The 12754-nt window shown below is 42.2% G+C and overlaps 1 protein-coding gene across 4 annotated transcripts in view; it reads left to right on the plus strand.

Annotated features, from left to right (window-relative positions):
* The window catches only part of LOC111265317 (uncharacterized), a 41330-nt gene that overhangs the window by 15187 nt on the left and 13389 nt on the right, over positions 1–12754 (plus strand). Inside the window, exon 2 of one of the 4 annotated variants that reach the window (XM_022841883.2) lies at positions 1014–1097. The exons of 2 other annotated variants lie outside the window; for them this stretch is intronic. The gene's annotated coding sequence lies outside the window, so the exon portion shown is untranslated. Of the gene's footprint in view, positions 1–1013; positions 1098–3634; positions 3881–12754 lie in introns of those variants that run through there. One more of the 4 variants, XM_022841884.2, reaches the window with a different exon arrangement.

Genomic DNA, 12754 nt, shown 5'->3' on the forward strand with positions numbered 1-12754 from the left:
TTCGAGTCAATCTCTGGCCAACAGAAGTATATGCCTTTTATGATGCGAAGCCTCACTTATATTGTACAATCCGGATATGCGACGCAGTAATTTTATCGGTGTCAATCTCCCAAAGCGTCTGACAAAACTGCTCTTACATGAATCTACTAAACCCTTATAATTTTTTAGACGCCAGCCATTTTGGAGCGGATTGTTCATTCACTGGACAATCCAACTAAATATCGTTAGCCTCCTATAAAGGTTGTGCCTATAATGTCATTGTGTCGAAAATTATGAATGCTCCAAGTGGGTAGAGGTAAGTCCTTGTTTATCATCTATCTTATGCCGAAAGCCTTTGTCCTACGCAAACGTGTTCAGCGAGGATGCGCTACAAAGGTGTCAATTGTTATGCCATATTTTATCCATTTTGGCCGCCCGAAGCCGACAATGCAAACGAGCCGAGAACACGTTATTCCTTAAGCAGTTGATGCTATTGGTATCTATCAGTTAGATTTGAACAAATGTCCAAGCTCGATAAAATACAATGAAGGCGGACGAGATTGGAAACAACGGAAGAACGATTCGAAATCATTATCTAGCCGCCACTTATTTTAGTCTCGCCTCCCTATCTTCGATGTAATTTGGACCGCTGCTTTTCTTCCTGATTTCCATACGAGCGGAACTGATCACTATCTTCATAGTAGCAAATCAAACAAACGTCGTGTTTTTTAGGTATCTTTCGTACATCTTTGCGTCGGCGCGTAAGGGCCAATGCAAATATCAAGAAGAAACGCATCTGAGGAAAAGAACAGCCCGGCCTATTTCGTTGTTGGAAACAAAAGTAACAAAGTACAGAGTGAAAAGAAAACATAATGTTTTTATCTTTATGTTTTTTTTTTTTCGCCTACAACGGCTCATTCACAGTGGGCTCTGTTCAATGCTGCTGTAGCCAACCTGCAACTTACGTTTGTTGTCGAGTTCCGTTACACGAACTAACAGACTTTCAACTTTATTCGTTGTGTTGTCCATTTCAGTTCATGCCCCACTTTCAGTGCCTTGTTTCAGATCCAGCTCGAGATTTTATGTCTTCGGTACGGCGAAGTTGTGAAACTCCGCAGGTAGCTATATCGATACGCCATACCACCGCAGTGAAATGGGCCAGACTAAACACGTCCCCATTGAAACAATAAGATGCATCTCTACATCTGCAATGGAACCGCTCTCTGAGGATCTTGCGGGGTCTGGCACTGTCTGTCTGTGACTGCAGACGGTCATCGAATGGTTACACACGGCTCAAGGTGGCGCTGTGTGGTGACCGCTTTAATGGTCTGCTGGGCTCTATAGATTTGTTGCGTCGACTGGACGCGATCTCCTCATAATTGCTCGTAACCGACCCGTAACGTTGTTCGGGTCACGCCAATGGATAAGCCACCCCGGTGTCCAGCATTCTTACTTTATGCCGAGCTTTTGTAAGCTCATTAATACGACAACTGTGTTCTGGTGTTGTAGGACCACCTTGTTTCATCAACAGTCCATCGCTATGCATTGTCGTTAAGCGTATGACTGCCGTTTCCTCTTACTTCCTATATTGCCTTTATATATATAATAGCGAAACTTATCATTTGTCTACACTTCAACGCACTGGATATCCAGCGTTAGTCGAATGGCAGCTAGCGGTTAGTTAAAATAAAAAAAAAAGGACATGTCGTGGACAGTGTTTTGTGCGACAGGCGCGAAACCGTCCTGTAAAATGTATCTATTCTCAGACGTTATTTTGCTTATTGTTTAAACGGATACGCGTGGAACTTTTGGCGATGATGCTAGTGATCTCGTTGCAAAAAAACTTAGGCTGTAAATTGGAAGAGATAGCTATCGATGAAAACGATACGTGGATCATTTTAGCTGAAAGTCACCCCACGAATCGAACTGAAATAGAAAACATACGCCTTTTATCTATAGCCGAATGCTAAAGAGAGTGCTGTTGATGCAGGTCTGCAATAATTGTCATTCCCCTGAGTAACTTTGTGCTATCTGTCGATTTCAGACATTATTCATGCCCACACAATTCATTCGTATTAGTGAAACGTTTATATAGAACTTATTCTTACAGTGATCCTGCATCTTGCGAGTTCGTAAGTGACATTGGCAACTTCACGCGAATCTAAAATTTACACTTAGCTGAGGCTTTTAGTAGTGGGCCTATTTGTCTCATTTGAGCGCGTCCTTATATCAGATGAACTCATTGAAGGCGGGTGCATAAAAACTTGCTAATCATTCGTGTTACATTACTACCGGTGATTCATATGTTCGAACGGCTAATACAGATCGTGTAGCTTTTCGATATCTAGAGCATAGATAGACTATTCGTTTCGTGCTGGAAGACAGCCGTCTTTCTCATGAAATGCCTAACGCCAATACCGGGCGTAACATTCGAAAGATCATAGACGACCTCGTAGACGATTAGTGGATAAACACTGATTGCCCAGTCAAACCCGGTCTTTGTCCGATTATAACATACCTATGTAAAGTTTCACTTCATTACGTCGTGTGTAAATATTCAGGTTCTCGCCAGGGGGCAACCCTTGACAGCAGAATTCACGCATCACTGTAAAAGTTGACGGTAGTGTTTAGCAAGACGCAGGCCCCTACTTTATCCTCCCGCACTTGACATTTGTGTGATAAAACCATCGCAGAAAAACGTATTAGGAGTCCATGTATGCTTAGACGAACGTTTGTCGTCCACGATATGATCTTGTGGCGTGAGCCTCGATTTACTGTTAGGAACAAGGTTAATGTTCGCTCTGACCCGCATCAGTCCGCTGTCGCTGCTGTCGTTGTTATTGTCACTGACGCTGGCGTTTCTAGCGAGACGTTCAGTTGTGATTTAGAACCAGCCGACATCGTGATCGCTTTTGTCTATTATTCAGCAAAAAAACTCACTTCCTCTTTTCCTGTAGGATCTATTGCGCTCGGTTTTGCTCTGGCCTGGCCGATTTAATGGCTTCTACTGGATACTGAGCCCTGGAAGCTTAGCGTCCCCGTATAAGTGAGCCACACATACGACCAAAGCAGTCCAGGACGACGCTGGCGTCTCGTTACTACGGACGCTTTCGCTGCAAGACGATAGTGCATTTGTGTGCAAATGGTTCGCGATTTACGTAGGTTTACAATAGAAAAAGACTGGAGTCTATAATTAGCAGATGGAGCGGTCACATCGTGTCGTATAGCGGTTGCAAGAGTTAATCACTGCAGAATTGATTTATGCCGCAACGTCCATTTAGACGTCCGTCGGTTCCCTTACTCATTCAGACACCGATAATAGTAACGACTGAAGATAGCTAAATTATGCTTCTTCTCGAGACGTTCGTTGAGATTCTAGAAGAATTGACAGTAAAAACTAAGCGAATATAGAAACACAGGTTCACTTACGGAGCCGGGTACCGCATAGTTGTCAGGCCGTAACGTCCAGTAGTGTCAACGGCTGAGTATGATTGTTGTAGACTTACGCTTTTTCAATTAACAACGGTAATATATTACAATGCTCACATCTACCTGTACCCGTAAAGTAGGTCCGTAAAAAAGAAATAATATTGCCGAGTGAAATCTGTTGGTCTTAGTTGTTTCGGTCACACATGGACTATCTCTATTCACGCTTAATATAACTATGAATTTAATTAAACGCTTTAGGTTATTTATATCGTTGTCACCTGCCCTTTTCTCGCAGTCCTTATATGGTTCTCCCTTTCTACTCCCTTTACTTTAAGATGCGTTCTCGATTCGATGTGACCAGCTCGATCTTTCTCTCCAAACTGAATGATCGATAGGATGCACCGTATTTACTTAGCACGCACAGACTGCTTAGAACGTTTAACATGTGGTACGGATCGTCGGATTGGCACCGGTAAGTAACTATAATCTGATCCACTTTTCCGTACCGATCATAGTAACTTTCCATAGATGTTGTCGCCGCTCACACATTTCTGATCCGAGCGGTCAAGCGTCCGGGCTGTGGCAGGGCAGAACCGGCCCCCATATTTATTTGTTGCTATCGTAGGACTTCGTTTGATGCTGATCCATCGAAGGCACCGAGGCGGGCGGTAACATCGCGAGAGCTCGACGCAAAATGCTATTTATAAACGGATGTGACTAGGGGGACGAAAGCGGACTCCTCTCTTCTTCGGACATAGGGGCGCACGTATCATTCAGCTATTATTTTTTCGTTCCGATCGAAAGACAAACTACGTGCCTCTGATTCCTCGGGGGAGCAATTGCCAAAGCGACGGATTTTGTTGGTATCTAAAAAGACCAACGGGCTAGCCCTTGTGTAGGTGTGATGCGAGAGGACCGCAGTCGAGGGTAGTAGCATTAGTGAATAACAACCACAACGGAAAAGGAAGTTCGTGAGCCGTAATTTGAAGAAGGCCTCGAAGTTTAGAGTTGCAGAGGTGGATCGACGCGGCGGGTTGATATGTACGCGGTGTCTAAAGGCAGACTGATTGATGGATGGGACAATCAGTGATTTTCGTCCTTTAAGAAATCTATGAGTATATATGTTTGTAGTTCATTATGTATAACATTTATAATGGGGGCTAGTAGTCCAGGATGAGAATGGTTATGCATGACACGACCAGAATGCAGTTCGGTGTTTATAACGGTGACGCACCGCACCAAAAGATACACATTTTTGGGTAATCTACACCCTGAAGGACTTCTGGATGAGGCGGTAAGAAAACGTGGCCATGTCAATGGTAGACACGTAACACGGCGAAAGCAAGCGAAGTTCCAGTTTTAACATATCCGGCTGGAAACTGGACATGGCATACACATGAATGTGTGGTAATAGAAATCACAATTCAAAACGAATTTCTATGTGGGGTGGCATGGAATTGTTTGTGACGTAGATGACCAACGAGACACGGGCGAATTTCGAAGGCGAAACATCAGTTTTAACATGCCTGCTGTACAAATGATCCATCAAGTTAACGGAAAATACATGTTAACGTACTCGACGCTCCAATAGGCTTTTCCCGCAAATTCCTGAGATAAAACCTCAAGCTTGTTTTTTTAGGGCGGCCATATGAATCATCTCTCTTCTGTTCTATTCTGAAATAAACATACATTTATTTCGCAAAAAAATGCTACGCTTCAGTATACATCTTGTTGGAAATGAAACACACTCTTTACGGACTTAACGTAAACCTAACCTTATGCCCTCGTCGATAAAGGTGCCAGCCTTAATTGCTGTTTCATATTCTCGGAATATGTTAGGGCAGTATTCGTTGTATCATCTAGTTTCTCAACTTCTATGTAGCAGTTTCTTTAGTCACATTTAGAGCCGGTAACTCGAGGGTTTAACACTTTGAGATCGTACGGCGCCGGTGGTAAGTAAAATCATCTTAATAATACACGTCTCGTCTGCACAAAATGCACGATGTAATTAGCAGCTCTATAGGTCACTGTAGTTAGCATTAGTTCTCGTGCGATCGTAGACAAGTGACAGACTAGACAAATTGTCGACTACTTCGAAAAAAGTTAAAATGGAAGGATAAGTTTAGCAAGACAAACTTTATAGTCTGTCTGCTTCAACGGATCGGTTTAGCTGTATATATAAAGACCGATGTCAACAAGAGCCAGCAAAGTTCTGTAGCTATGTGCTTCATGGTAAGATGTGCCTTCGTACTGAAGTGTATTCAAACGCTACGCACTGGTCAAATGTTACCTCTAGTCAAAACGATAGTTTTATAAATATTCTGTGGAGAACTTATCACCCAATATCGGAATCATAAGCCCCATACTTTAAACCATGCAAGTTATGACCGCATGATCGATTAGTATACTATATTAAATGTATATATTAACACATAGTATAAATATAAAAGCACACGTTATGCACAGTCTATTGGACCGTGTCGACCTGATTTTCGTTATATAAAATTGGGAATGGTTTACTTATAGCCTACGTCGGCCATAATGGCTATTATGCAACTTCCCTATGCTGGTGTATGGTCGGAGGCAGGAAACCATGAGGGACGTGCAAGAGCGAGCCTCTCCCATTTCAGGTACATTCTTCACACACACTTCGTTTGAAGCTACATCGTTCTCATTTAGTCTGTGTTGAAGCCCTTTAAATCAGAAATCATCAGTCCAACTGGGTCAAGCAGTTGTGTTAAATAATCGACCAATGCTATCTTATTCAGTTTTAGAAAATGGTTGAAAGCAGCTTGCTAGGAGACATATACCCCGGACAGCGGATTTTATCGAGACGCGCTTCAGTAGCAGGTATAACAATGGCTTTCAAAATAATAGATTCATAATAACGCTCGAAATAGTCCAACACCAGAGACTACCAGCAGCGAAAGTTCAATTATCTGTAGTACAGTGCACCATCAAGACAAACATTATCATTATTCTATCAATTTTATTATCCAGCCCTTCCACTATTATAGGTTACATTCGTTTACGCAGGTTCCATATCCAGACCTACTGAAGTTCTGTTCAAGCAATAACAAAGACGCTCTAATAGGCGCATCGTCGATTTGGTCGTTTTTGTCATCACGTTTTACGCCGCATCCTTCCCGTCCAACAGCCGCGGTGACGGTACTCGAAATAAAGCAGGATCCAAATCATAACTGCACTGGCAACTGTTAGAATATACGCTCTGACGAGCTGTCCGGTCGTTGCAGGTCTCCGGCTATTCAAACGCCAACAGCTCAGACCGAGCCAGATAGAAGCAGATTTGTTGTTTAGCTTTCCCTTCCGAGCTTACATAGTCTTCATCGCAGACTTCATGAACTGTCAATCAATTACTTTCAAAACTTCTCGGTAATGGTGGGCATTGGTCACAGTGACTTACCGAACGTCGTCGGCGTTGGCCAAACGCGCGGTGCGTACAATGACGAACATTTTTTGCGGATCGGTCAGCGGTTGCGGCCGTGGCATGTTTTTTCCGTGTGTTTTGCGCGCAATAATGGAGTGAGGTAAAGACGGATCTATCAAGTAGCTGCGATTTTAGATTACGGTCTGCCGTGGTCGCTCTTGACGGGTGGCCATGGTTGTCAGAAATCGGTAGATGCCGGTTGCCGGTGTCATCAATCGCTGAATCCAACTGTAGGTTGCCCCCCCCCCCCCCCCAGTGGGCATGTGATCACGCTTTCAGATTGAATAGCGTAATGAGAAGGTGTCGCTGTCAAAAATCAGCTGTGATTTTTTGTCATTGTTGCGGTTACCACCCGCAGTCGACGTAGTTTCTTTTAGTGAAGATCAGGTTGACAAACGGAAACGGGAAGATATGATTCTGAAAATTTAAGAATAATAGAACAGATGTTGGCTATAAATTATCACAGGAGTCCACTGGGATATTCGTTGGGTCTGCCATTTTATGAGGACGGTGTACATATGATCGTGTTAAACTATGTTTAATTTAATTCGAAATTAGGAGACTGATTTCTAATTTATCGTCTTTTGAGAACAGCCATGATATGCATGGCTGTTCTCAAAAGACGATAAGACGGCAACGATAAGACGGCATAATATAGCCAGGCTTTTTATTAGCTACAAACACACAGAAGAACTATAATAATACGTTATTGTTTTATACAGGCTCTGTCCGACCATTTTAACACTTTCTCCATTTAATCACACCTGCCTTATAGTATGTCATTGGCGGAGCCTGAATCAGTGACCCTCAGCTTTCCTAGCTCGGGATTTGATAGTAGGAAACACTGTACCCGCTTCCGTGGTGTCCCGCGCAACACATTAAGAAAATACTGGCTCCCTCCCGTACATGGGCGTCGCTACGTTCGTCAGGTTAATGAGATTAAATGAAGTGGATATTACTCGTTCGAAGTTGATATATGTGGCCTACTTCATACAAGCATCTTGGGACACAGTGTCTTAAATCGATATGAGATCTAACGGACAACAATATGTGACTTCAACTGAGTGACAGATACACACAGACAGGCTGATAGAAACCAAGCAATAGAGGATTTTTCAAAACAGGTGTGACAAAGCGCAAACGAGGTCCATTGAAGGCACCTTTGTCCTTTACCTCTTACAAATACACACACATACACGCATATATACTAATAAACAGACACCTGTAGTGATGGCACTGATCTACTGACTAACACGTTGCCAAAAGCTTCGCAAAGCTGTCGGCGTCCCTCCGGGGGTTCTCACGCACCCTGGCAGAAGCATGGAAACACATCATCAAGACGTCTATTCTAAAAGCCTCTTTGAACGAAACCTCTTTAACAGAAACGATTTACAATACCACAGTTGTAACCGCCGCTGCTGCTGTGACCGCACTAACATCTGGAGCAGAAATTTCTCGAGTCGGTTTTATCACTTGTAGCTTTACCCCTTTCTGTCAGAGCTTGCCCCCCGTCTCGAACTTTCTTGCAGAGGGTGATTTGTGCGAGTTTTATGAATTGTTGCGGACTTACCACGATAAATTACCGAGAATTACGAGAGAAAAATAGGCGTTGTGAGAACTTCGGAGGCGCTCATAATCTCCTAAAGAAGATTCTTGTCTTCTGGTTTTTTTTTTTCGTAAATTGGACGCTTATGCAGACACAGTATATTGTCTAGGTTCGTTCCGTCCGGGAGACTTACACAAAGTCTCCCGGACGCAACGGACTTTTTGTCGAGCGGTGCTTAGAATAAATGGATACTACGCTCTAAGTACATTTTTCGAAGGGTAACCTCGAGTGATGCTACTTTAGCTTTGCTACATTGTGTTGAATGTTTCGGTTTACATGCGATAATGAATATCTACATATGTACGTATTCGCTGCAAGTCTCGTTTAAATGGTAGTTTCACATCGCAACGTTGTTGAATAAATGAGACAACGATAAAATATGATAAGATACCATCAAGGCGGACGATTCACAAACGGATTAAATGTCAGTTTGTTAATTAATTGATTTAATTAAGTGATTTAATTATTGATTCACAGTGATTATGGATTCAATTCAAATAATTTATTTATTTTATCCCTCTATCGACTGAATAGACCAAAGTCATTAATCATCATAGTTCACCTTATCGTGATATACAAATGACTGATATAGAAACGAAGCCATGGATCCGAAAATGAAACTTTCTTATTATTATTATATACACTGAATGAAGTCTTCAAATAGTGAAGCTGTGAAAGCGTTAGCTGCCTTTTCGCATCTGAGATGCATGTATTGTCAGCAACAGGTGCGATCGTCGACTATCTTCCAACATCGATATACACCAAACTTCATCAATTCATTGTCACGGAAGTGAGCCAGGAAGAAAGTGAACCATCACAAAAATGCGTTCATTCGAATGTATCAAATAAATGACGAGACAAGAAAAAGCTCAAATGATAACATACGGGTGGCCCGTCATTATCTTCATCTGTCGTCCTATGACGCGAGCCATTCTGCTTTGAGTAATGCGTCGCCTGCAAGTTTGCGGGTGATACGTCTTTACGGATTAAGCGACAGCGTTACAGTACGACAATAGCCACAGTAACAGCCGAAGAAGAATGAAGATGTGACGGATGTTGAGACAAAGTACGTTGGTCACCATTGTGTTTTTGTAAAACAAAGGGCCACGCCAATAGAAAGTTAGAGAACAAAAAGCTAGAGTAGACGGCGTGAAGTTTTTTCTTTTTGTTGGTCTTATATGAGGTCCACATGTTTCATTCGATAGTATGATATGAGTGGATGGCAAAGGCGCATCCTAAACTACTTTCTTCGCTTGGCAGTATAACAAAGGCAATCATTAGCAAAACTGACTCATCCACCTGATGCCTCCATACCTTCGTAGGCCTTTAGGGTTTCCTAGCGGAAAAATTCGTTCTAGACTAGATCTGTTCAGATGTGCAAAAACAAATAGCGAATTGGGCATATGAAGGACAAGTCCCTTTGAAGTCGTTCGATACAAGGGTTGTATAGTAGGCAACAGTAAGTATATTAATAAGATGACTACTAGTTAGCCTAAATTTAAGCGAGATGTGGCCTAAGTCGATAGGTGCCTGCTAAACCTTTTTTAGCACCTCGCAGAAACTGGTCAGATTCAGTTTATAAGAAAAACGTTGCCCACCTGATACTAGGGTAAGTTTTACTATCACTACCTTCTGACTTATAGTCATAGAGCAGTATACCCTTTTACCAGCCCAAGCCTGTATATTCGAAATACCTAGATAATTCGCAGCAAACAGCGGCCTGCCTTTAAGTCACGGCTAAAGAGACGATCAACTGACCCTGTTAAACTCACCTAGAAGATGGAAACGGCCTGAATGGGTCCTTATTGTCAGTCGCTGCCCGGTGACATGTCTGAAAGTTTCATAGGAAGCAACTATGTCCAATATCCCTCCCTGAACGGCTTGAATTAAGCCATATAATGATCAATTAACATCACACTAATTTAATAACCAATCAAACATATATATATATATATATATGCATACTTTTTAAAGCAATGTTGAATAACTGCTAGCAATATAAAACTCGAAGCATTTACTAGATGAATATACGACCGTTTATAAATGCACACCGTTAGCATTCACAGACATTTTTCAACTGTAAACATTGCCTCTATGCACTAATATATATATATATATATATATATATATATATATATACATTGACAAAATAGTAGCTAAAACGTAGCGTTCAGAGAGGAGTTTCTTTTGAACATTTAGATGTTGTTCTAGCTTCTGGGGTCATTGTGACCTAACGCGATCCAGCGAGTTTGGCTGCGTGACCCCTATATAAATGGTTACCTTATCTACCGACGGTGCTGTGCCGCATTTTCTGTCGGATACACTGTGTGATGCACTAATGTTTGTTCGAACGTTATTTTGCTTTGTCATAAATATTATACTGTCAACGGGTGCGTTTACGTGTGAGCTGGCTCACAATGAATATACTGATGTAGATGAATGAAGACTCCACGGCTACACGCGCTAGGACTACACCGTAACACGTGCACAGAGGAACTATAAATCGTTATATCTTGTTAGACTGGTCGGCGAACAATAGTGCACTAGAATATATCTTACTAGAATGATAGACATGTTATGAGAGATACTTTTTGCAAAATGTCATCGGGCTGTTAAGTTAGTTAAACCTATACGTATAGATTGACTGATTATACATGAAGTCTGTGTACACCCTTCCGCTGATACAGCCCCGTCACTATGCATTTCGCCTATGACATAATCATGTCGTCTGATCAGCTAGTCTGCGGTAACTGAGCAATAGATATCTCCGAATTAGTGTTTCACAAGCACGCGCTGTCAAAAAGTGGTAAATTCTGCTAAAAGTGTCGTCATTGTGTGTACACGCAAACGTTCAATGTGTGTTTGATCACCAAGGGGAACGATAGCGTCCAAAAGAATAACATAGTTTTTTTTTTTTTTTATTTTTTCTTCTTCTATTTCTTCTTCTTCTTTTTGGGACCGAAGTGCGGCACAGGCAGATGTACATGTACAACACTTCACTGCGCTAAGTTGCTAATGATAAATTCTCACCGCCTCAAGGACTACGCAGCAAAAAGGTTTCAGTTTTGTTACCGGACTAAAGCCGTTTGTGTATCGCCGATGCTACTACCATCGTAGCCGGCGGCGGTGGTGTGGAGATAATGAGCCATCCTACCAGAATCCGTGCGTTTATTTCCAATGACAGGAATCTGTCCATTTCGATGAGTCGTCTAGACTAGCAGGAATGAAACATGAATGAAGAAGAGATTAATGTTAGTAGTAACGTACATCTAGCGTTTATTAAACAAAGAATATACGTCGGCAATGAAACGACTACGCTGAATGTTCGGTATAACGCAATTGCAGATATATAGGATAGAGGAAAAAATCTCTATACAATTGAAACGTTCGAGCTGGTAAGAGACAGATACGATGAAATAGGTAGATGAAAAGTAATCTGTATGCGAAGAACGAAGAAACAGTAAAGGTACATTGGGGTAAAGGGACGAAATGAAGATAAAAAAAAATAAATGCATTTGAAGGGCACTTTTATATAATCCAGACTGTTTAATTTTTGCTGAATCTGAATATTTCTATAATTTCTTATCAAGTTATTTGTTTTTCGAGTGTAATTTGGCGCTCATTTTGAACAGCGGATCTGCCCAATGGCGCACGGCTCCTGTGGCAGGTCACGTCACTCAAACTGTTACGCGACAGAAGGGTAGTCGTGGACCTAATCGGTACGCAGGAATAGCGTCTACTACCGAAGCTTTCAGGTGAAAACGCGTAGAAAAGTGCGCAATCCTTGAGAATGTTAATAATATAATAAATAATTCAACACCGATTCACGTTACAAATCGAGAGTAACGCACGGCTCATCGCCCATTTCCATTTTTACTACGACATCTATCTCCGTTTCCCCTTAAATCGCTCTGGGCGAAACGTGCGGCAAAGTTCAATGCAGCTGCAGCATCAACATAGGGACGCAGGGTAACCACAGAATCGGCAATTTGACTCATATTATAGTCAAAACGAGCTGTCTGCCTTAATCTATTGCTTTTCAGTATCGAACCTTATAGTATTCGCTCTCTGTTTAGGCTGGCAAATTTCTATGTCAGGCCAGGCGTGCCTAACGTTCTAGTAGGATGCAGCGGTAAGTACCTGAGCGTGGATGGATGATTGTGTGGCTCATTTTGCGTTGTGCTTTGTTACGAACAATGCCGACAGAAGTGGCAGCAGCAGCAGCAGCAGCAGCGATACGCCGTAAGCAAAACAATGTTTACAGCCTCAAAAACGATTCCTTTCCCGTCGTA

The sequence above is a fragment of the Varroa jacobsoni genome, unplaced genomic scaffold, assembly GCF_002532875.2.
Source record: "Varroa jacobsoni isolate VJ856 unplaced genomic scaffold, vjacob_1.0 scaffold_954, whole genome shotgun sequence".
Taxonomy (NCBI): domain Eukaryota; kingdom Metazoa; phylum Arthropoda; class Arachnida; order Mesostigmata; family Varroidae; genus Varroa; species Varroa jacobsoni.